We start from the raw sequence: 26,769 nt of genomic DNA, 5'->3' as shown, positions 1-26,769 counted from the left end.
TTTAAAAGTCAAAGTTAAGGCCGGTGCCGTGGCTCAATAGGCTAATCCTCCGCCTCGCGGCGCCGGCACGCCGGGTTCTAGTCCCAGTCGGGGTGCCGGATTTTGTCCCTGTTGCCCCTCTTCCAGGCCAGCTCTCTGCTGTGGCCCAGGAGTGCAGTGGAGGATGGCCCAAGTGCGTGGGCCCTGCACCCCCATGGGAGACCAGGAAAAGCACCTGGCTCCTGGCTTCGGATCAGCGCAGTATGCCAGCCGCAGTGTGCCGGCCGCAGCAGCCATTGGAGGGTGAACCAACAGTAAAGGAAGATCTTTCTCTCTATCTCTCTCTCTCTCACTGTCCATTCTGCCTGTAAAAAAAATTTTTTTTTTTAAAGTCAAAGTTAAAAAAAAAAAAACAAAAAACCTCTCTCATCTGTGCCAAGACTCTGCTGTAGCAGAATGAATGCAGGAAGCCTGTTACTAATGTAGATCAGGGTGAGGTAGGGTGACGTAGATCAGATGATAGGGATGCAAGAACTGAGAAGTGAATTGATATCAGCTAAATTCTGATGGTGAGATCAAAAACTTTTGCTGGCATTTGAACAGAAGTTAACAAATGAAAAGAGGAACAAAGTATAACTCAATTTTGTTTCAGCAATGAATAGGATAGAGTTACTTTTATATTTTCTTTGCTTTTAAGATTTATTTATTTTTTATTTGAAAGGCAGGGATACAGAGAGAGGGGGAGAGAGAGAAGGAGAGAAAGAGAGAGAGAGAGAAAGATAAAGAGAGAAAGTTCTTCTATCTACTGTTTCACTCCCCAAATGGCACAATGGTCTAAACTGGGCTGATCCAAAGCCAGGAGCCAGGAGTTTCTTTCAGGTCTCCTACATGGGAGGAGGGGCCCAAGCACTTGGGCCATTTACCACTACTTTCCCAGGTGCATTAGCAGCAAGTTGGATTGGGAGGGGAGCAGCTAGGAATTGAACCAGTGCCCATATGGTTTGCTGGCGCTGCAGAAGGTGACTTAACCTGCTAAGGCACAGTGATGGCCTTTATTTTTATTTTTATTTTCATTAATTTGAAAGGTGGAGACAGTGACAGAGAGAAGAGAATGCCTATAACAGCCAGAGTTAAGCCTGATGAAAACCAGGAACTGGGAACTCAATTGGATCCCCCACATGGGTGGAAGGGACCCAAGTACTTGAATCATCATGGCTGCCTTAGTGGGTCTGAATTAGCAGGAAGGTGGAATTTGGAGTATAGCCAGGACTCAAACCCAAGCACTCTGATATGGGATGCTGGCAACCAAGTGAGTCCTTGATCAAACCAAGTGGTCACTCCCAGGATTTTATTTTAATTTTTTTGAAATAGGAAACACTGTGGGAATGGTGAAGAAGTCAAGTTTGAATATCTACATTTACACAGGCAAGAGAAAATTTCTCATAGTTTGAGTCATCAGTATATAGATAGCGTTTTAGGCCGTGGAATTGAGAAATACAACTAACAGGAGTGAGGGTAGATGGAGAAAACAAAAGGAAACTTTGAGCAGTGTGGCCTTTATTTATTACTACGCGTATTCCCAAGTGGGATCTTCACAAATATGAACTTCATAAGGAATTAAATGCTCTATCCTTCTAAAACATACAAAATAAATCAAACTGGTATTATCCTATCCTAAAGATTCTCTCCTTTTTACATATGACTAAGATGCAGTTTCAAAAAAAAGATTCCAAGTGTTGGGGATCTATAGTCTCAGGAGCTATTTTTATAAATTAATGTTTGATTGTGACGATGACAGATATAGCGTTAAATCACAGAATTGCATGGATCTAAACCCCAAATCCTTCCAAATAATCCTTCCATTACTGATAAATACCCCCAAATATGTGTTTTTATTTGCATTCTTCAATGTATCCAATAATTCCCTTCTTCCAAGATTCCTTATTTATTATTAATCAGATTAAGCAAATCTACCCAGAAGTCCTACAAGATATGTGTGTGTTTGTGCATGTTTGTACATTTCCATTTTAATGTGAAGTCCACAAGCTTTCTTTTTACTTTATTTAAAAATATCATTTTTATAGAAACAAAACTATGACCAAAACAAAACTATGATCTCTTATGTTCTAACACAACATCTCTTATGTTAAAACATAAGAGACCTAATATTCCAGGAAATATTTTAGGGGAAGTGGCACCTGATCTAATAGAAATAGAGGTAGGGGTACAGACAGGTGGAGATGGAAGTGGAGGTGGAGGTGGAGATGGAAGTGGAACCAGAGACAGAGATGGAGACAGAGTTAGAGATAGAGATAAAAATCAGATGGAAATGGATTAGAGATAGAGATAGAGAAGAGAAGAGATAGATATTGAGATATAAATAGAGATGCTGAAGTTAGAAGGAGAGTCAGAGGGAGGGAGGGGAAAGAGAATGAAAGTGATATTCATAGATACACTCAGAGACAGACTTTAAAATTACATCAGTGTTAAGCCTATTAGTTACCATTAGCATTTAACCAATGAGGACAACTTAAATTACACATTTCATGTGGTAAATTACATATACAACATTTTATGCCAAAGAATATTCAAAAGCTGTGGAAAATGGAATTCAAAGCTAAGTTTATTTTAGTGCAAAAGCATTTGAAATCCATGCACACATTTTTTGTTAATGCATTTTTTTCCTTGAAGATTCTTCTTAGCCTATAGTGACATGTATTTTCAGTATGAATTGTGATAGGTTTCAAGTAGAAACTCTTCCTATAAAAATAGTTTTTTTCTGGCACTGATTTGTCACGCCAGCAAAATTTCAATCAATTTTATTGAATATTTGGATAATCAGATCAGAAATATTTTTTTTCATTCTGTAACAAAAGGTTGAGATGCACAGAGTACTAGGAAAAAAACCGCAGAGTGTAATGATAAGAAATCAGTGTCAAAACTGATAACCCCAGCCTCATACACTTTATGCAATGATCACTCCATCATCCACTGAATTCTTGGAGTGATACTCCAACAACAGCTGTTACAATAGATGAGTGTGGACCACTTGATCAGTATGCCAGATGTGTGTACTCATTGCAGCTGTTAGGTTATAAGAGAAGGGGAAACAAAATCCTGCCAAAGTCATGTCTATAAGAACAAAAATATTTTGCATTGTACACAGGTTAGAAAAAGAAATCCTAAATTCAAGGGATAAAAGTGAAGTTTTGCAATGTGTAGCCTAAACTAATAATATCTCTTTAGGTCCAAAGAGACGTTTCCCTATAAGAAATAAACACTCACATCTTCTTCCCATATCTGTTCACTGGCTTTATGTGATGCTGGGTTCTGTGTTCCCAGGGAGAAAAGATCAATAGCTCTGTAAAAGCCATCATCATGAACCCTTCTTCAGGTTATTCCAGGTCTCACACACACACACACACACACACACACACAATCTGCAAACACACATACAACACTGTACAATGGAAGATAATATATAGGTTTACATTAACTGTGCTGTTGATAAGTTACTCTGAAAATTAAAAATTCTCTCAAGCAAGTTTTGACAGTACATTTGATGGTAAGTGATAAGACAAACATTTGGCAATGCTGTATAGTATTTGTGTCTATTCAGGATTGCTTTACCTTATCATTTGCATTTCTTTGGATATCTTTTTAGGTGCATATGCTAATAAAAATATAGTACACATGCTGAACTAAGCAATACTTCTTTGGTGGTCATTTGCACTAAGACTAAAACTGTTTTTCAAGACCTGATACCCGACTTCATTTATCACTTCCTCATATGGTCAAATAACTGGATTAACAATCAAAGAGCAATTGGTAAGCATTTCTCAAGGCTTTCTGAGTTCACCCACTGAAAAGCAGACCAGAGTCAGGCAATGCATCATTCCAAGCAGAAGAACTCACAGTGTGTGAAAGTCCAAGTGAAAACGCATCTCAAAACAGGGTTTCTTCTAAAAGAAGCTAACTGTGCTAGAATTATCAGTCTTTCCAAGCCTATAACATTAAATATAGAGAAATTAAGCAATGTTTGAATGTTCCTGAGGAAAATACATATATTACCACTTTCTGTCCATAGATAAATATTAGCACAGCATGCATAAAAGTGGATAGATATATATATATACTAAACAATGTTGTACATTGTAATTTAGATTCACTTAATGAAAATCCAAGGATTTTCCAACTTACTTTAGTCTGTACACATATAAAGAGATGAAAACCTTTAGAAGTGACTCCAGTCATTCCAAACATTTTTCACAGATAAAAATCACAAAGGACAAGTTCCAAGTTTAGGAAAATTGGCTGAGACTCCATAACTGGCAATTTCCCTTCCCTCCCCCATTTGTGAGCCGGGTGTTTGTGTAGTAAAGCCTTTGAAGTCCACGGGAGTTCTCCACATAGAAGAAATTGCGTCTGGTGAAACAGGTCTTTGCTTTGTGGTTTCCCCCACACATTTTGCAAATGGTTAGTACAGCACTCACATATATTCATGTTGTAATGTCTGCTTTCCTTCATGATATCATAAAATGGTCCATTGTGTGGTATGATCATGAAATAATGTTAACCTCCATACTTTGCAGAAACAAAAATAGTTACCTAGGTAAAATTAATTATAATTAATACATAATATTAAAAGTTAATTTTAAAACATATGTATACAGAGAAGAATGATTCGGAATATCCCCATTAATTCATAGGCAATATTACCTCTCTTTCTCTATCTGCCTCTTGCCCATCTTCTGCCTCCTCTCTCTTCCTCCTTCCTTCACCTTCTCTGCCACTGTCTCTCTGTTTCTCTTTCTCTCTCTCCCTAGATAGAAGTCAAATCATTTGGCCTCAAGTTTTCCACATTAGTGTCTAGTCTAAAATGGAATTTCTTTTGAAGGCTTAAGCAAAATCTGTCTAACTATTTGTGAGTTATGTGAAAATAGAAGAAATATGTTTCTCTAGTTATAAAAAAAACTGTTAAGGTTTTTTTTTTTGTACATATAAATCAAATAAGGCCAAAGTTATAAACTTCAGACTTGGAAAGATTAGAGTACCATTAAGAAAAGAAAATGTAGCCAAATTCATGAAAATCTTTTAAGTGATTCTTATTACTTAATTTATATAATTTAAACAAAACTTATTTAAGCATATGTAGGAATACATGTCTGCATGTCCAAAATATCATGGGATTCATGTCTTAATGCAGCTAAAGTGCATGCCTGCATGCTTTCTCTCTCCCTCTCTCTCTCTCTCTCCCCTCCTTCTCCTACTCTTCCTCCTCCTTCCCCTCTTCCTTTCCCTCTCTCTCTCCCTCCCTCACTTCCTTCTTCCTTTTTGATATTAAAAGTAATATCTAGAACTTAAAATTCAAGAAATGGTTAAATGACTATACCACAAATAATATTAAATATTAACATGGGATATATTATAAGGGTATTTCAAAAGGTTCTTGGAAATATGAAATTAAATTATAAGTCTATTTTGGTGCAAAGTATTTTTAAACCCTGTATTGTTTATTTGTAATCCGTATTTCCATAAATTATTGACGTCCTCTAGTATGCCTGAATTTCAGATATGGAATCAATCCAAATGTCCAACAAATAATGACTGGATTATATATATATGTATATGTATATATACAATTGTAATTGAGATTCACTTAATGAAAATCCAGGAGTTTTCCACATATACATACATAGATACCATGGAATACTACTTAGCCAAGAGAAAGAATGAAATCCTGTCTTTTGCAAGAAAAGGGATGCAACTGGAAACTATTCTGCTTAGTGAATTAAGCCAGTCTCAAAAAGACAAATGTGTTTTTTCTTATACGTGACAGTTAATATAGAGTACAAAAAGGGGCCGGCGCCATGGCTCACTTGGCTAATCCTCTGCCTGCAGTGCTGGCATCCCATATGCACACCGGGTCCTAGTCCTGGCTGCTCCTCTTCCAGTCCAGCTCTCTGCTGTGGCCCGGGAAGGCAGTGGAGGATGGCCCAAGTGCTTGGGTCCCTGTACCCACATGGGAGACCAGGAGAAGCACCTGGTTCCTGGCTTTGTATCGGCATAGCTCTGGCCATAGCGGCTATTTGTGGTGGGTGAACCAATGAAAGGAAGACCTTTCTCTCTGTCTCTCTCTCTCACTGTCTAACTCTATCTGTCAAATAAATAAAAAAATAGAGTACAAAAATGCATAAGAATAAAATGGACATCTTGTGATATGATTCTCATTTGCAGTCTTTATTTATGCTTCTGTATAACTGTGGTTTTCTTACTTTATATTTGCTGAATATTATTGTTAGTGATGAATTAAGCCTTTGATTACAAAGTGGGTTAAGATTAAATCTTTGCAAAAATTAATGACAATAAAAGAAGGAAGGGAACGAGGGGGCTTGGAAGAGAAGGAGGGAGAGGGAGGGAAGTACAATTATCTTCTTAGATATACATAAAATCTGTTCTCTTTGTATTAATAAAAATAAAGCCAAAATATTTTGCACCAAAATAAGTTCATCTTTTAATGACATTTTCCCTGAACTTTTTGAAATACCTGGTATGTGTGTGAAATCTTTTTATAAAAGAAAAAAACAGGGATTACATTTGGGTGACAGATCAAGTTTTTGACTGCTCACCTGATGCATGTCCCATGTCACCCAGTGTTCTGCTCTCACTGCGTATTCATCAGCGTCTCTCCACCCTGAGTGCCACTTCTAAACAACCCACCAGCTCATCCTTCCAGTCCCTAACTGTGGTCTAAGGCAAACCTATGTATCACAATTGATAAGCATCTTTTATTTCATTATTCTAGATGACCCAAGAGATACCAATTTTCCTGTAGTTTTAAAATGGTAGCATCACCGTCTATAAAACTGTCTGGCAGCTGAGGTGCAAAGCAAACCGTGAGCATGCTCTGAAGTCCCCAGTGACTGTGGCGAGTACTCAGCTCTGGGCTTTGAACTCTGCATCACTCTCCTTCATCCTTTGGAAAACTTTTCACCATTGGCTATTTCTTCATATTCCTCAGCATATTTGGAATGGAGCTCAAATTCCATTTTTCTTCCTCTCATTTCATTCCCTAACATCTTGAGGTACACCATCATCTTCATGAAAGGCACCTCACTGCTGTGGTCTTCCAGTGCCAATACCTTCCAGGACTTCACTTCTAGGATTTCACCATTTCTCATTCCCAACTTGTTATTTATTTATTTATTTATTTATTTATTTTATTTTTTGACAGGCAGAGTGGATAGTGAGAGAGAGAGACAGACAGACAGAAAGGTCTTCCTTTTGCCATTGGTTGGTTCACCCTCCAATGGCCACCACGGCTGGCGCGCTGCGGCCGGTGCACTGCACTGATCCGATGGCAGGAGCCAGGTGCTTCTCCTGGTCTCCCACGGGGTGCAGGGCCCAAGCACCTGGGCCATCCTCCACTGCACTCCCTGGCCACAGCGGAGAGCTGGCCTGGAAGAGGGGCAACCGGGACAGAATCCAGCGCCCCGACCGGGACTAGAACCTGGTGTGCCGGCGCCGCTAAGTGGAGGATTAGCCTATTGAGCTGCGGCGCCGGCCCCCAACTTGTTTTAAAAATAATTTCTTTATTTTTACTGACTTAAAAAAATTGTATGTATTTATGCAGTAACATGTCAGATTTCAGTACAAGTATGCATTGCATAGTAGTTAATACTGGTACACAGATTTATTTCCTCAGACATTTGTCATTTCTTTCTAGTGAAAATATGCTATATCCTTTCTTCTAGTTTTCTTTAAGAAAAATATATAGCACATTGTTATCTACGGATCCCCTACTAGGCAATAGAACACTAAAACCTCTTATCTAACTATAATTTAGTACCCATTAAATAAGTTTTTGCCTTCTCCCTTCCCTCCACCTCTCCATCCTTCTCTCAACTTCTATGAGATCAACTTTATCAGACACCACATATGAATGAGAGTATGTGGCACTCTGTGCTTCCATGTTTGGATCCATGTTACCCTGTTGTAGAGCAGGATTTCTTCATTTTACATTTGTTGTACTGCCATTGCCTCCAAACCACCACCCTGACTCAAATTTCCACCTCCTTTCCTTGATCCATTCTCCATTCTGATTTCTTTTTTTTTTTTTTTTTTTTTTTTTTTTTTTTTTGACAGGCGGAGTGGACAGTGAGAGAGAGAGACAGAGAGAAAGAAAGGTCTTCCTTTGGCCGGCGCCATGGCTCACTAGGCTAATCCTCTGCCTTGCGGCGCCAGCACACCGGGTTCTAGTCCCGGTCAGGGCGCCGGATTCTGTCCCGGTTGCCCCTCTTCCAGGCCAGCTCTCTGCTGTGGCCCGGGAGTGCAGTGGACGATGTCCCAAGTGCTTGGGCCCTGCACCCCATGGGAGACCAGGAGAAGTACCTGGCTCCTGCCATCGGATCAACGCAGTGTGCCGGCGGCAGCGCGCCGGCCGCGCCGGCCATTGGAGGGTGAACCAACGGCAAAGGAAGACCTTTCTGTCTGTCTGTCTCTCGCTCTCACTGTCCACTCTGCCTGTCAACAACAACAACAACAACAACAACAAAAAAAAAGAATCCATTCTGAACACAACTTTGACTATCTGCAAGCAATTTTACTACACTGTTTCAGGTCTCAACTTTCATCCAGCCATATAATAGGATTTCACCTCTAAACCTTAGTCTGAAATCCACATTGGATCTAAAGACTTCTTGCTAGGGAAGGCAAGTCGGATAATTTTCTCCCCCAGGCTTCTTCTTCTTTGTTACTAATATCATTATTTTTATACTTTCCCACTTATTTTTAACTTTATATATAACACTTAATTCTTCATATATTACACTGTCATGTGGAGTATGTTTAAATTCCTGTTACACCAAAAGGAGAAATATGAAATTATTGCTTATAAAGAATAGAATAAGATTATGAGCCATTATTTTTCTTTTTTTGCCGGGGGCCCCAGCTTCACTCAGAGAAAGTTTCTAGGGGCTCGGCTACGCCCTCGGGGGTGCTCCTGCTGCTGGCCACTGCCTCTAGCTAGCACCTGTGGCCAGTTTGCAGCGCCGGCTGGACAGACTCCCAGAGCCAGCTGTTTGGGGCCTGCCTCCGGGGTCCTGAAGGCTCCGTGTGCGAATCGAGCCATTATTTTTCATTTTATACCCCTATGCTCTGAGTACTTGTACTTGAATTGCTGATAAAATAAAATAAACAAAGATTGGATCATGACACTAACATTTACTGACTGCTCTTTTTCGTCCAAAAGATTAGTGTTTCTGTGTTTCCAATGTGTTGTGATTCATAGAAGTTTCCCCCTCCACCCTCAGCCCAGCCAACACCTAATTGGTTTTCCTGCTTTAAAATGTCAACCCTTGCCAGTTTTAGTGATCATCCCACACCTTGGCTGACTTATGAAAACTGTGCCCTCAACACTGTGGACAAGCTTTCCTCACCAAATTTATGAATCTCACAGCTGAAACTCTATCTCGCAGTCCACAGATGAGTTATCTGGCATATTCTGATATTGTGTTCCATGTGCAATTCTTGATCTCTTATCAAGGCAAATAAATCAGAAAGAAGATCAAGTTTGCCACATCCTAGGGTTAAGGCACACTGAACAATTTTCAACTCCTTCCCAAAAGCCAGGTAACAGGTCACTGTACCCTAGCCTTCCATCCAACCATGTTGTCTGCCACTTTCTGCAAGCATCAGTAGAAATGGCCACACTAGAAAGGTGCCAGCAAGCCTCTGGGACAAATGCTCCCAAATTGCACCTTAATATTCAATGCCCACATCTCTTTCAGCTCCAAATGACTAAACTGGGGAATTGTTTGCTTCAGGTAAAAATGAACTAACTTTAAGTAGAATTGCCACTGAGCATTTTTCAAAATAATAATATAAAGGAACTCAAAAGTTTCCAGCAAACTTTCTTCTAGCAACACTCTATAGCTGTATAAAGAAATCTGTTTATTTTTCCCCTAATGCAACAATTTCAATAGAATTCTCATATGTGAGAATATATTTTGTTTTCATCCTCTGTTCCCATGTTGAAACAAAAGAGTATTTTCTCTCACCACATTTTTTTTTTCCAAAAAGGAACTTTCCATTTCACATTGTGGATGACAGTGGCCAGCACAAGTTCCAGGACTTGCAGGCCAGGTTTGCCTTGTCATCCCCAGAACAGATGAGACACACTCGTCACCCAGCACAAGGGCAGCCAGCCAGAAGGGAACTGCTCAGGCTGCTTCTAGAAACAGCCAAGGAGGCACCTGACAGCCACAGAAAGAGAATGCAGTAATTTAAAGCATTCAAATACATCTTGCCAACATTTAATACAAAATGAAAGAACAGTTTCTTATATTGGACAGAAGGAAAAGGCAGATTAAGAAAACCACATTTTCCATTTTAGCCACCTAAAAGATTTGTCCTCGTTAAGAGCTTTCTCCATCAAATAAGAACATCAAATTGCTCCTGGAAAGCTTATCAAATCTACAAATTCAGCACAATAAGCCAGAAATTCTTTCCAGGCAGAACATTCTACCATATAGCTATATGCTAGTCAATTTATACTCCTGAGACAGTCTCAATTTCCCATCACAAAATCTAAAACATGGTAAATGAATCTCGTTTTCAGTAATCACAGCAAAACTATAGAAGACAAAAAGAAAAAACAAAACAAATCCTCCACTTCCTGTTTCGTCTGAATTCTGTTCTCCATTCATATTCATGTTCTCTATTTATTCCAATTCAATGTGCTTTTTCTAGCTCTGAGCCAATGAGTTTTCTGCGCCTCTTCTTCCTGGAAGCCTCCCCGGCCAGTCCTCCATTCATTTGGCCATTGCCTTTTTATCAAGCACATCCTATGGACTCATCCATTGACTCACCAACAACTTACGAAGAACCTCCTATGTCCCCAATGCTTTTCTTGACACAAATGTTACAACATTGAGCTCATGGGGTTCACATTCTAGGAAAGGAAGAGAGGCAATAAGTAGCACAGCAGGTTAAGCTGCCACTGGGGACACTCTCATCCTCCCCTAACCAGCTTCAGCTTCCTTGAACGAAGCTCTGTCTTTTTAGTTTTTCACAATGCTATTCAGCAAATCCTTGTTTAATTCTACAGAACAGAATGACTTAAATCTTCCTCCTTCAATGGGTAAATTAACTCACTATAGATGGGATTAGATTACTAGACCACAATAATACAGGTAATTGTTAGCAGGACAAATGCAAGTCCACCAATTCCTAATACAATGCTTGCTATGTCCATTCTACATTTAAAATTACATAAGAGAGTGATGTGTAAGATAATTCAGACATGGGAATGAAAGAAGGAAAGGAAGAAAAGAAATGAGGGAGGGAGGGAGGCAATGAAAGGAACAAGGGATGGAGGGAGGAAGGAAGACAGGAAAGAAGGAAAAGTTTTCTTTTCTAAATGTAAAATAATTGAGTGGCAGTTTCTGTAACCTATCCAGTTTATTAGAGAAACTCCTTAGTGGCACTGGAAAGTATGTGTCTACTGCTGAGTGGACATTATCTCAGTCTCACAGAACTCTTTTATACCATAGCCCTTTTCTTGTGCATAAATCATCTCAGTCAAGTTTGGCATTACATCAGAACAATACAGTCACTTGCATTCCATTTTATTTGCACTTCCTAAGTTTTTATAGTATTATCTTTAATTAATGATTTTATAACCCATTATTAAAATTTGCCATGTACCCTGCCTGCAGTTGACATGTTAAAAGCAGAATCAAAGTTTGTTTGGGTGGTTTTGTTCTTTTCCTCTTCTTTTTTTTTCTTCATACTAATCAGTAAACTCTCTACTTTGTGTAGGGTTAATCTTATGAGTATAAAAATTAAATGAAAATGATCTCTGTAAAAAATAAGAATGGGAAAGGAAGATGAAGGGGAAAGAAAGGTGAGAGTGTGGATGGGAGGGAGGCAGAGGAGAGAATCTGCATATATTAAATTCATGAAGTGTATTCCTTAATCAAAATTTTAAAAAATCCTTTAGAGCCAAAAATGGAATCATCAACCAGTAAAGTAGATACATATGATGGAAGTATTATAAGTCAACAATGACCAGTTAAACTGCAATGAATTCTCAAGAGTGATGGTTTTTCCAACACAGAGTTTCAAGTTCTGGAAAATTCATAGAAAGAACATATCGTACAAGTTAAGGGACTCTTTTATAGCAAATTCTAATCCTCCCACAAGCCTAAATTCCCCTGATACCCCTGACCTCCCCACAACTCCATGTTCTCACCCCAAGTCCACCTCATACACATTCCTACACGTATTTGGTGAAATTCTTTCACTTGTGTTTTTTTCTTTCATTTTAATTTATTTATTTCAGATAGAAAGATAGAAAGTGAGAGTTCCCATCCACTGGTTCACTGCATTAATTCCCACTGCATCTAAGTGTGCCAAAGCTAGGGAACAGAAATACAATGTTGCTCTCCCAAATGGGTGGCAGGAACCCAATTCCTTGAGCCATCAACACTGCCTCACAATATCTAAATTAGCAGGAAGCTGGAATCTAGAGTTGGAGCAGGGTGTCTTACCAAGGCACTCTGAGGTGAGATGCAGGTGTCGTAAAAAGTCCCTAACTGCTAAGCAAGATATTGGCTGCCACTAGTATTTTCTAGTTACACAGTTTCAATTGTATTGGCCTTAGCATCAATGATTTTCTTGAAACGAGTCTTGTATTTTCTACAAACAGTTACAGGATGAATTAAATTTGAGCCTTTGTTCAATGTGCTGTCACCTCTAAATTTAAGTGTCTGGCCTGAAATGATACATTGATACAGTGATATATTTCTTTATATCCTCAACTAACCACTCAGATGTTTGGTAGCAAGGCAGGAACATTCAACTGAATCACATATTCCTCCGTCAGTTGCATCATGGTGGTGCCTTCTGGTAGAACTATTTAAAGAAGAATCCTGAACATATCTTTTCCTAGACTTAGTTTTCTATAGTCTTGGCTTGCTGATTAGCTGGACAGTCTGTGCTATAATCCTGCCAATTTATTCCTGAGGCTGGGGAATGTGTTCAAGGGCACCACTGAATAGTGAGGAAGGGCATAATCACTAGTGTTTTTCTCTAAGATAGGACCTCATAGGATTCCCTTGTTAGCACAGAGCAAATACAGACCATCACAGGGCATGTCTGAAGATTTCTTTAGCTCTGTGAGACCAGCTGCTCCCTGATCCACTCCTTCCTCAGTTCCAAGACATGGCTAGCTCTAACAAAACATGATAACTCCATCTCAAAGCATACTTGTATGTTTTAAACCTTAAGGGCAATCAAAATGACACAGGGAAATCCACCAAACACAGAAGCCTGGCAAACGCTGCCAAAGATACCAAATAAAGTATTTTGAAATGATGACAAGAAATCAAAATTTTAAATAGATTCCCAAAATTATTTTGAGACTGCTGGCCTTACATACCTGCTGCATGCCACCACATTTCTAGTAGTTTCACATTAGTATTCCTGTGAGTCAGTGGAAATCGATGGAGACTGCATTAGGAGAGACTCAATAGTGCTTTCTTTTTCGAGTAGATAGAATGGAATGCTGAGGAACGCCACGGACAGGGTCTCTTTCTCTGCTATCAGTTCTATCAGCATATATACTGGAACAAGTTGCTTAACAGTATTTTCTTCCTAATTATACAGTTATTCCCTAAACATGCCAGTAATTAAGACATACCTGCTAGGGAAACTTTTTGATTTTAATGTGGACACTTTTATTGAACCATTGTCAAGTCTGTAAACAAGTAAGCCCTGGCCGTGTCCGCACCTCACCCCACTCCCAGGGAGACCAAAGGCCCTCAAACGTCTTAATTTGGAAGACAAAAAAGGGGGCCCTGGACCACGATCAAAATAAAAGAAAATTTTGAAGAGTATTAAGGCAAACACTTTAAAAGTTTGCATTATTTACACAAAACCAATGTTGTCACCTCTCTGGTATGGACTAGGGAGAGCACCATGCCATTCTCCTTCTGTAGAAGTGGGGCTGCCTTTGGCAGGTAAGGGGCTCCCAGTCATATGGCACCTCATGATATTTGGAATGACTATTTTAAACAATGTACCAAGTCCTCCATCACACTGTAGAACTTTAAGGATACTCGCTCCCACCAACTGCTGTCACCCTCAGCTTTCCATGACAATCCCATCTCGTTTTCTGCCCAAGTTAGGGTTTATCGAGAAAGAGTGTCACACCACTAAGTGAACAGTCAACCCAGAAGCATTTGCAGCGGACGATGGAGAGGGGCCAGACTCCTCCTACTCCTGCTTGCTAACCCACATCTGCTGGAAAGCGGACAGCGAGGCCAGGGTGGAGCTGCCGAGCTGCAGAACCTCTCAGGGCCAGTGACTAGCACCTGGCTGCTGGGAAGCACATGGATCTTCTCCAGGGAGGGGGATGAGAAGGATGCGGCAGTGGCCAGCTCCTGCTTGACGTCCAGGGTCCCATAGCACAACTTCTCCTTGATGTCAGGCACTACCTCCCTCTCAACCATGGTGATGAAGCTGTAGCCATCCTGAGTGTGGATCTCCATGAGGGAAGGTCATGCATGACCAGCTAGGTCCAAGAGAAACAAGACGGCATGGTGGAGGGTGTACCCCTGGTAGGTGGGCATAGTGTGGGGGACCACGTTGCTGGAGTCCATCATGATGCCAGGGGAATATAGAGGTGTACAGGGACAGCACAACCTGGAAGGCCACGTGCATATGACCGGGATGTTGAAGGTCTGGGTCATCCTTTCATGGTTGACCTTGGGCTTTGGGGGGGTTCTCCATCAGCAGCACGTGGGATTCCTTGGGGGCCATGCAAAGCTTGTACAGGGTGTGGTACCAGCTGGTCTCCATGGCATCACTGTTGTTGAGGATGCCATGCTCCATGGGGGACCTCAGGGTCAGGATGCCTCCTTGTTCTGGGCCTCGTGGCCCACGTAGGAGTCCTTCTGACCCATGTCCACCATCACATCCTGGTACCATGGGCGCCCCCACGATGGAGGCTAAGACGGGTTTGGGGCATCCTTGTCTGCATGCCCACCTTGCATATGCCAGAGCCATTGTCAAAGAGGGGCACAAAAGGTGTGGATGATGAGGATCAGTTAGGGAGAGGCACTGTGCTCACAAGCTAGATGAGGTCTCAGCAATCATTAGGTAAGGTTTAGTGTCGCTCCCCCTCTTCATGGAGGAGCAACACTAAACCCTGCCTAGGCTTCATATCCGAGTCACGGCACCATTATGTCGCTCCCCGTCTTCGTGGAGGAACGACACAGGACCCTGCGCTGTTCTTTTGTCTGCTCGGCCCTCCCCGGGTTTGCTGCTGGTTCTTCCCGGGTTGGCTACTATCCCTTCCACCTCCGTGGAAGGGCAGTTCCCCCTGGCCACATTCCCCACTTCCGCAGGGGAGCGGCACACCGCCGGCCGGCTCTCTCGGGGGCTGCACAGGTGTTCCCTTAGATGTTCCCCTTAGATGTTCCTGGTGCATGCCGTCTCTCTCCTCCTTTATAGTCCTCCTCCGCCAATCCCAACTCGGCTGCCCACACGCCGAGCACACTGCTCTCCTCCAATCAGGAGCAAGTCCTACAGTCCATTGGCTGAACTGGAGGCAGCTGTGTAGAAGCTGTTTTCTTCTCTCCCAGCGCCATATTGTGGGAGAGCAGATGCATAAAATAAGTCTTAATTCCAGTAACTCAGTCTAGTCCGGGTTGCTCCCCACAGTTTAGGGGTGTGTGTGAGTGTGTGTGAGTAAGTGTGAGTATGTGTGCATGTTTTAAGTACACCAGTTTGTCTATTAAATGCCCAGGAATTATCAAAATATATAATAGACCAAGGCATAAATACACAGTGTAACTATATTTACCAGAAAGAAAAATAATTCTGAAGTCTTAAGACATTGAGAAACTATGATATAACAGTTTGGCTTTTCCCTTAGATAATAACCTGACCTCAATGTTGTCCACTTTGATTAAAATTGGGTTGATTCTTCAAAGCTTATTCTCTGTCCTCATATTTCATCCAGGTTGCTAGGTTAAGAGATAAATGGTGAGACAAAGAGAAATTGCTCCAGTACTGAGATACATGTCAAAACTTCCATGAACCTTCAGAATTTACTGAGCCTGCAGGATAGCTTTTGTGATCTTTCTCTGTGAAATCCAGCACTGTGTCAGCTTCCTAGGGTCTAAAGTGTGCCTTTCTTAAAAGACCTCTAGATTTATTCCCTTTAGCTTTAAATGAGTGAAAATGTGTTTTTGTTGAAACTTTCTGAGAAGTAACTGCATTTACCATGGAACTGTCCATTTGTTTATGGGCCTGATGAAAGCATTTGGCACTTAATGATTTCCAGACTATTTCAACTTTTAAAAAAAAGATAATGGAAGCTGAATGCTTTCAATACTAAAACTAAAATATGTGGATTACATTTAAACCTCACCAACAAGTGAATGCAATGATTTGTCTCAAGTATTGTGAAAAACTTTAATGACTGTTGACCTGTTCAAATGAGGAAAATCAGAAAAAGTGGCTGAGAACAAGATATCCATGGTGACCCTCTGAAATTCAACTCTGTTGCTCTTAACTCTGGTTTAATTATCTTGTACTCCCTCATGGTTAGTTATCCCACCAATGGTAATACTCCCCATGAAGTCGCAGCCCTTGCTTCCGTCTGACTATTTATCAGCACTTTAGGAAATATATGCTCTCCTCAATTTTAGCCAATTGGAAGCCCCAGACATAGAACACAATAAAAATGGTAGATTTCGTACAGCTACAAACATTTCATTGGAATTTATTATAATTACAATAAAACAATAAACTTTATGATTTTCACTAAGTAATTTGGGGGAAAGAAATGAAGAGGTAGCTTTTTTTTTTTCCTTAGCAGATGCGACTGATTTAAAATTGGCTTCAGAATATTTTATGGTAATGGTGACAATTTATATGGCCATAACATTAAATCCTTTCATTGCTGAAATTAGGCTGTATCTGAACTATTCAAAAATATGCATAATACCTTCTTTTCAAGGACATTTATCATTTAAACATGTCTTCCAATGTAAGAAAATTATCAGAAAGGTTTGATTGCATTACTAAAGTTTCTACTTTATTAAATAGCAACACCAATACAACTTACTCAACTACATTCTTTTTTAGAGGAAAGGTTTATTGTTGGGTGGGGAAGCTCATTGTTGGGGGGCAGGCAGGGAAGTAGGAGCATTGAATCCCATTAGGGTCACATGGAACTTACACCTATGCTTGGGCCATGTGGTCACCTGGCTTCCAGCAACAGCGATAGGGGTGTGGAGGGAGGTCTAGAGCTTGTGATGGTGCCCAGGGTGGAGCTAAGACTGAGCCATTTTACTAACATCCCCCCCCACTTTTTTTTTCGTACAACAAGTGTTATAGAAAGATTACATCACCCCTAAAAGTCCAGGAGGGGTGGAGGGATGATGATCTGTCTTTAGCGCTTCTTCCTGATGACAGGGGCGAGTCTCCAGCTGTTGTCTCCTGGGTGGGGAGCCGATTATATCCCTGTAGCAGCACTTGGTTGACTGCTTGGTTGGTGAAGGCTTTGGTTTGGTCCATTATCACCTTCTGTAAACACTTAAACAGACAGTAGTATAAAAGGATGAGAATAGCAGTCAATGATCCTAAAAGTGGCATTAACCAAGTAATGAGAGGATTTCATAGAAGAGAGGAAATGGTGTGTGTGTGTGGGGGGGTGTCTCTGACTCTCGTGAAGACTTTGATGGATGTGGTTTTTGCCTGGCCTGATTGATTAACATAATAACAACACAGTTAAGGCCCATCTGCCCCATGTACCACACCTGTTAGTGAGATAATATGGCTTTGGAGACCTCAGATGGCATCAACTGAGGGCTCAAAGGACTTAGTGACCTCCTCTTGTAATTTGGAGTTGTTTTGGAGTAGATTGGTGGAGATAGCACTGTGGCCCAAAGCTGTTCCTGAAATCACTACTGAAGGGAGAGAGACTGCTAAGCTGATTCCAACCAAGACTTGGAGAAAGGCCACTCAGCTCTTGTGGGTAGAGGGGTTTGTCTGTAGAGAAAATTCTGAACAATCATACAAGATTAAGTGGGGTAGAGGACCATCAATACACACGGGTCGGGAGTAGAGTCATTGATGTTAGGGTAGAGGCTATGATTACAAAGGAATGAGGTCCTAAGTGGGCTAGACAGGGTCTAGAACAAAGGACAGAGTCATTATTAGAGGACATAACAGAGCTGCTAAGTTTTCCAATTGAGAGGCAAATAGAAACTGACAGAAGGTCTTGATAATAATCTGGTGGGCTTTAAGGCCTTGTAAGTTATGAGGCCCAGACTTATCTATCTCTTCACATGGGGTACAACCTAAGGGAGGTATGAACCTCCTTGGGGAAGGCACCTGTTGACTTCCATTACCTAGCTGGCCTGGGAGGAGAGCTGGCCAGGTAAAGGCAGGTGGCATCTCTAACAGGAAATTTACAGTTCTACCTGCAATGTTGCTGACCCTACTTGGCCATCCCCTCAGCGACAGTGGTTGCTTTGGAAGCTGGGCCGAGTGGAGGGCTTTTCAGCTTAGCACCAACAAGATCTGTGGCTCTGACCTGAAGTCCTTTGACTCCAGGGCAGTTCCATTTCCAGTGACCCTGGCAGAGCTGCCAGGGCGGTTCATAAGCAGTGGACTGGCCTGGTGGGTCTCCTTGAGGGCAGATCACTGCACAAAGCAGCCATTAATTGGCCTGCCACCTAACTTTACATTGCTTCTGATGCCTAGCTTTCTTTTCCTCCTGGCTTTTATTAAAGCAGACCAGAGGATGCAAGTCAAGGGGGTGCTCAAGTCCCATCTATAATCTTCGGTGGCCTAAACTAGAAGTCATAGTCACAGGCATGTTCTGATAGTGGTTTTTCTGTGAGGTACACAATGCTTATGAGGAAAGCTATGTCCTCACTTTAAAACTTTCTCTACCTTTGTTGGTCTGAAAGGGAGGTTTTGCCTGTTTCTGTGCCCATGTAAATCTAGCTGTGAAATCATAATCTAAGCTCTCCTTTTGGTTATGCTATTATTACAGAAAATGTTAGCTGGGCCGGCCTCGTGGCACAGTAGGTTAATCCTCCACCTGTGGCACCGGCATCCTATATGGGCACCAGTTCTAGTCCCGGCAGCCCGCCTTCCAATCCAGCTCTCTGCTATGGCCTGGGTAGGCAGTGGTGGATGGTCCATGTCCTTGGGCCCCTGCACCCACGTGGGAGACCAGGAAGAAGCACATGGCTCTTGGCTTCAGAACAGTGCAGCTTCGGCTGTTGCAGCCATCTGGAGAGTGAACCAGCAGAGGGAAGACCTTTCTCTCTGTCTCTCTCTCTCACTGTCTGTAACTCTGCCTCTCAAATAAATAAATAAAATCTTTAAAAAAAAAAGAAAACATTAGCCATCCCTTTTGTAAGATCTAAAAATCAAACTGTACATTCTGGAGAGTCTTTCAGTATAGAGTCAGTTTCCCATCTTGAAGAGAAAAGAGAAGTGAGGGAAAAAGTCAGGCTTCCCAGATCGCTTACTGATAATAAAAATATCAAATGAAAACTTAGCAAGCAATTTCAACCGTTAAATAACAACTTATGAAAACATTTACTGGAAGGTCCAATGTCTTCTACAAATTTTAAGAATACATGCATTTGGGGGCCGGCGCCGCGGCTCACTAGGCTAATCCTCCGCCTTGCGGTACCGGCACCCCGGGTTCTAGTCCGGTGCACAATGCTGATCCGATGGCAGAAGCCAGGTACTTACCCTGGTCTCCCATGGGGTGCAGGGCCCAAGCACTTGGGCCTTCCTCCACTGCACTCCCGGGCCACAGCAGAGAGCTGGCCTGGAAGAGGGGCAACCGGGACAGAATCCGGTGCCCCGACCGGGACTAGAACCCGGTGTGCCGGTGCTGCAAAGTTGAGGATTAGCCTAGTGAACCATGGCACCAGCTTTAGTTTCTTTATACCAACAAATTTAAAACATCTGATACAGAGATTCAGGTCACGTAAATCAAAATGTTTCTGTAATCACTCTAGCAGTTTAAATTTATGAGCAATCTTTTACCTATAAGCCAATTAAAATAGAGTTCTTAATAAATTTTCCCATGTAGACATACAATATATATATACATATATAACATAATATACAAGATAGAACAATAAAGTAGTTTCAGTAATAGCTTCTTAAAATCTTTAGCTGTTTTTTAAATTAGCAATTGATTCAAATTACTTTTTGCTCTTAGTAACCTCGATTAACCATACTTTCTCTCAGTTGGAACTTGTAGTGCATTATTGGCTTAATCTGCTTACAGAGCCATCCCAAAGTACTGAATACAACAGAAGTCACTAGAAAAAGCCCATGAGAACCTATAGGAGGACACAGTTAAACACAGAACCAACAATGTTTAGTCTTATGAGCAGCAAATCTGTTATACAAAACTGTGGATGACAAAAGACTTTAAATAACCTCATCTACAATTAAATTCCTTAACCAACAATAGGTACTTGCTTGCTCCACACAGTATTTTCAAAAGTACCTGTAGAATTTTATAAAACATTTAACCCTTTTAAGCCTTGGGCCTTTCTCATTAAGGTAACCATCATATGTGGTAACAAAAGATAATTAGACTTTTTAACTTTTGAACATTTGTTTAAGTAGTATCTTACATTATCAAACCCTAAAATTTAGCACCACTTCATATCTTGACAGTACCTGTAATATAATCCAAATAGCCTGATTAGTTGGTGTCTCTACAAGATGACAGACATATATCCTTTGATGTATCCAGGGGCTCAACTAGAAATATCAAAGTCCAAAGAATTTGAAACTTTGATTTTTTGAATACCTATCAAGGATGCCAAGAAGGCTTAAAATCTCTGGTTGAAATAAGATCCAGCGGAGCCAAGATGGCGGAATAGTGAGGGCGCGCACCGATAGTCCGGGAAAATTTAGTTTAATAAAAGGGGAGTTACGGTAGCCTCAGAAAAAAGAACCAGGAAAATATTGCAGAGGAACCTCTTCTGGATTGAGTGGCTGTGAATCGGAGGACCTACTGGGAGAACAAGGTCGCCCACCCCGCGGAAGCCGAGCCGCGGGACCGAGCTGCTGAAGCCACAGGGTCTGCGCGCCAGTGCTCAAAGGGGAGTGCATGCCACACAGACAACAGCGGGGAGACTTGGGACGTCCAGGGCTCCGAGTCCACACATCGGCGCTGGAAGGGGAGGTGAGCTCAATAACCTGAGACATTGGTGGGGAAACGGGGGTCAGAATCTAGAGGGGGGCCGGAAAGTGCAGCAAACTCACTACCGGAAAGAAGGAAAAAAAAAGCTTCGGGGGGTTTCTCTTGCCCCTAACCTTACAAAGGTTGCAAGGCTGCAAGGCTTGAAGAATTCCCAAGAGACAAAGAGCAGGCCCCCTCTCTGGATTTACATATCAACGGGGGAGAGCTAAGGAACTGAGTCACTACAATTCAGTAGCCTAGGCAACCCAGTGGGAGTCCAGAGGAGCCTAAAGGGACTCTGGGGGTAGAAGCCAGAGACTGGAAGCTAAATACCATCAATTCTGCACAGCCGTGCCGTGCGGTGTTACTTACCCCCTGAATAAATAAAATAAATAAATAAATAAAAAGAGAGAGATTTACCACGCAAAACCTGAGGGTGTCACCTTTGCACACCCTTAACCAGGAAGAACCAAGCAGAGCTCTCAGCCCGCACCCATCTCAGGCCTCCAAGGCTCCTCCAACAGCAGGCAGTCCACTTAACACGGACATAGTATAAAATAAAAAAAAAAAAAAAAACGCACAGTGACGCAAGAAGAATTAACTATGCCAAGTAATAAACACAGAAATCGAGGGAACAAGATCAACAATGACACTATGATGCCTCCAAATAAACAAAACACCCCAAACCAAGATTATGAAGATGATGAGATAGAAGAAATGCAAGATACGGATTTCAAAAAATTTATGATAAGAACATTTAGAAGTTTTCAAAAGCAAATCCTTGAACTACAGAAATCCTTATTGGACAAGATTGAAAATCTCTCTTGTGAAAATGAAATTTTAAGGAAGAATCAAAATGAAACTCAGAAACTAGTAGAACAGGAAAGTGTGATAGTGAAGAGAAATCAAAATGAAATGAAGAGCTCAATAGATCAAATGACAAACACATTAGAAAGCCTTAAAAACAGAATGGGTGAAGCAGAAGAGAGAATATCGGACTTAGAAGATAGAGCACAGGAAAACATACAGTCAAACCACAGAAAAGAAGAGGAAATTAGAAATCTAAAAAATATTGTTGGGAATCTACAGGATACTATTAAAAAACCCAGCATTCGGGTTCTAGGAGTCCCTGAAGGCATGGAGAGAGAGAAAGGATTAGAAGGCCTTTTTAGTGAGATACTTGCAGAGAACTTTCTGGGTTTGGAGAAGGACAGAGACATCCTAGTACAGGAAGCTCATAGAACCCTCAATAAACATGACCAAAAGAGATCCTCACCACGACACGTGGTAATTAAACTTACCACAGTGACACAGAAAGAAAAGATCCTAAAATGTGCAAGAGAGAAACGTCAGATTACTCTCAGAGGATCTCCAATCAGACTCACAGCTGACTTCTCATCAGAAACACTACAGGCTAGGAGGGAATGGCGAGACATAGCACAGGTGCTAAGAGAGAAAAATTGCCAGCCCAGAATATTATATCCTGCCAAGCTCTCATTTGTGAATGAAGGTGAAATAAAGACCTTTCATAGCAAACAGAAATTGAAAGACTTTGTGGCCACTCGTCCGGCCCTGCAAAAGATACTTAAAGATGTGCTACACTCAGAAACACAGAAACATGGCCATCAATATGAAAGAAGGGAAAGGAAGAACACCTACCAGTAAAAGAGCATGGGAAGCTCAAAGCATATACTAGAAAATATTTCCGGGAAAATGGCAGGGCAAAGTCACTATGTATCAATAGTCACATTGAACATTAATGGTCTGAATTCTTCAGTTAAAAGACACCGTTTGGCTGACTGGCTCACAGAACACAACCCAACTATTTGTTGCCTACAAGAAACACATCTCTCTAACAAAGAGGCAGGCAGACTGAAAGTGAAAGGTTGGAAAAAGATATTCCATGCCAACAGAAACCAAAAAAAAGCAGGTGTAGCCATATTAATATCAGACAAAATAAACTTTAATACAAAAACTGTTAAGAGAGACAAAGAGGGACACTATATAATGATTAAGGGTTCAATTCAACAGGAAGATGTAACTATTATAAATGTATATGCACCTAATTACAGGGCACCGGTCTATTTAAAAGATATGTTAAGGGACTTAAAGGGAGATTTAGATTCCAATACAATAGTACTGGGGGACTTCAATACTCCACTCTCAGAAATAGACAGATCAATAGGACAGAAGATCAACAAGGAAACAGCAGATTTAATTGACACTATTGCCCAAATGGATCTAACAGATATCTACAGAACTTTCAACCCTACATCTACAGACTTCACATTCTTCTCAGCAGTGCATGGAACCTTCTCTAGGATTGATCACATACTAGGCCATAAAGCAAGTCTCAGCAAATTTAAAAGAATTAGAATCATACCATGCAGCTTCTCAGACCACAGCAGAATGAAGCTGGAAATTAGCAACTCAGGAAACCCCAGAAAGTATGCAAACACATGGAGACTGAACAACATGCTCCTGAATGAACACTGGGTCATTCAAGAAATCAAAAGAGAAATCAAAAACTTTCTGGAAGTAAATGAAGACAACAACACAACATATCAAAACTTATGGGATACAGCAAAAGCAGTATTGAGAGGCAAATTTATAGCAATAGGTGCCTATATCAAGAAATTGGAAAGGTACCAAATAAATGAGCTTTCAGCGCATCTCAAGGACCTAGAAAAACTGCAGCAAACCAAACCCAAATCTAGTAGGAGAAGAGAAATAATTAAAACCAGAGAAGAAATTAACAGGATTGAATCCAAAAAAAACACTACAAAAAATCAGCCACGCGAGAAGCTGGTTTTTTGAAAAAATAAACAAAATTGACACCCCATTGGCCCAACTAACTAAAAAAAGAAGAGAAAAGACCCAAATCAATAAAATCAGAGATGAAAAAGGAAACGTAACAACAGACACCACAGAAATAAAAAGAATCATCAGAAATTACTACAAGGACTTGTATGCCAGCAAACAGGGAAACCTATCAGAAATGGATAGATTCCTGGACACATGCAATCTACCAAAATTGAACCATGAAGACATAGAAAACCTAAATAGACCCATAACTGAAACAGAAATTGAAACAGTAATTAAGGCCCTCCCAACAAAGAAAAGCCCAGGACCAGATGGATTCACTGCTGAATTCTACCAGACATTTAAAGAAGAACTAATCCCATTTCTTCTCAAACTATTCAGAACAATCGAAAAAGAGGGAATCCTCCCAAATTCTTTCTATGAAGCCAGCATCACCTTAATCCCTAAGCCAGAGAAAGATGCAGCACTGAAAGAAAATTACGGACCAATATCCCTGATGAACATAGATGCAAAAATCCTCAATAAAATTCTGGCCAATAGAGTACAACAACACATCAGGAAAATCATGCACCCAGACCAAGTGGGATTCATCCCTGGTATGCAGGGATGGTTCAACATTCGCAAATCAATCAATGTGATTCACCACATTAACAGACTGCAAAAGAAAAACCATATGATTATCTCAATTGATGCAGAGAAAGCATTTGATAAAATTCAACACCCTTTCATGATGAAAACTCTAAGCAAATTGGGTATAGAAGGAACATTCCTCAATATAATCAAAGCAATTTATAAAAAACCCACAGCCAGCATCCTATTGAATGGGGAAAAGTTGGAAGCATTTCCACTGAAATCTGGCACCAGGCAGGGATGCCTACTCTCACCACTGCTATTTAACATAGTTATGGAAGTTTTAGCCAGAGCCATCAGACAAGAAAAAGAAATTAAAGGAATACAAATTGAGAAGGAAGAAGTCAAACTATCCCTCTTTGCAGACGATATGATTCTTTACTTAAAGGATCCAAAGAACTCTACTAAAACACTATTGGAAAATATAGAGGAGTTTGGCAAAGTGGCAGGATATAAAATCAATGCACAAAAATCAACAACCTACTGCAGTAAGAAACAACGAAATCCAGTCATTTGCAACAAAATGGAGGAATCTGGAACACAGCATGCTGAGTGAAGTAAGCCAGTCCCAAAGGGACAAATACCATATGTTCTCCCTGATCGGTGACAACTGACTGAACACCAAAAAGGAAACCTGTTGAAGTGAAATGGACACTATGGGAAATGGTGACTTGATCAGCATACCCTGACTGTTAATGAACAACTTAATACATTATCCCTCTTAGTAGTTTTTTTTGTCTGTTCTACTTAATATGACTGGTTTAATTCTGCAATTATCACACAGTTATTCTTAAGTGTTGAAAATTAACTGAAATGTGATCCCTGTTAAACATAAGAGTGGGAATAAGAGAGGGAAGAGATGTATAATTTGGGACATGCTCAAGCTGACTTGCCCCAAATGGTAGAGTTAGAAACATACCAGGGGACTCCAATTTAATCCCATCAAGGTGGCATGTACCAATGCCATCTCACTAGTCCAAGTGATCAATTTCAGTTCACAATTGATCATAATGAAAGGACTAAGAGTCAAAGGGAGCACATAAACAAGTCTAGTACCTGCTAACACTAACCGATAGATTAAATAAAGGGGAGAGTGGTCCAACATGGGAAGTGAGATACTCAGCAGACTCATAGAATGGTGGATGTCCTAAATAGCACTCTGGCCTCAGAATCAGCCCTAAAGGCACTCGGATCTGGCTGAAAAGCCCACGAGAGTATTTTATTCATGGAAAGCCAAGACACTCTGGCAAAAAGATCTCTGTGAGTGAGATCCCAGTGGAAAGAACAGGTCTTCAAAGAAGGGGGTACCTTTCTCTGAAGGGAGGAGAGAACCTCCACTTTGACTATGACCTTGTCTAAACAAGATAAGAGTCGGAGAACTCAAGGGCCTTCCATAGCCTTGGAAACTCATGACTGGTGCATAGGGATATTACTGATGCCATAAACAGGAGTGTCAATTGGTAAAGTCAACAACAGGAGTCACTGTGCACTTACTCCTCATGTAGGATCTCTGTCCTAAATGTGCTGTACATTGAGATTTAATGCTATAACGAGTACTCAAACAGTATATTTCACTTTGTGTTTCTATGGGGATGCAAACGGTTGAAATCTTTACTTAATGTATACTAAACTGATCTTCTGTAAAAAAAAAAAAAAAAAAAAAAAAGAAATTATCAATTCCCAACTTGACTCCCACTGGGATTAAACATGACAATAGGTCTGATCTAATTTCATCATCATTTAAAAAAAATCATCTATTATTTTTCACTTTATGTTTCTGTGTGGGAGCAAACTGTTGAAATCCTTACTTAATGTATACTAAGCTGATCTGTATATTAAGGTAATCGAAAATGAATCTTGATGTGAATGGAAGGGGAGAGGGAGTGGTAAAGGGGAGGGTTGTGGGTGGGAGGGACGGTATGGGGGGGAAGCCATTGTAATCCATAAGTCATACTTTGGAAATTTATATCCATTAAATAAAAGATAAAAAAAAAAGAAATAAGATCCATTAACATCATGACATAATATAGATCAGATTTGATCATTGTTACAAGATGATTGCCCAAATGTTTTAGAATGAGTATATATTCAAA

At 40.8% G+C, this 26,769-nt stretch overlaps 1 pseudogene; it reads right to left on the bottom strand.

Moving 5' to 3' along the window:
- The window catches only part of LOC100347917 (actin, cytoplasmic 2-like), a 101,939-nt pseudogene that overhangs the window by 36,625 nt on the left and 38,545 nt on the right, over positions 1-26,769 (bottom strand).

The sequence above is a fragment of the Oryctolagus cuniculus genome, chromosome 8 (genome assembly GCF_051225735.1).
Source record: "Oryctolagus cuniculus isolate XC-2025 breed Fujian yellow rabbit chromosome 8, ASM5122573v1, whole genome shotgun sequence".
NCBI classification, from domain to species: Eukaryota; Metazoa; Chordata; class Mammalia; order Lagomorpha; family Leporidae; genus Oryctolagus; species Oryctolagus cuniculus.
The sequence above is the reverse complement of the archived record's forward strand: the minus strand, read 5'-3'. Positions and strand labels throughout refer to the sequence as shown.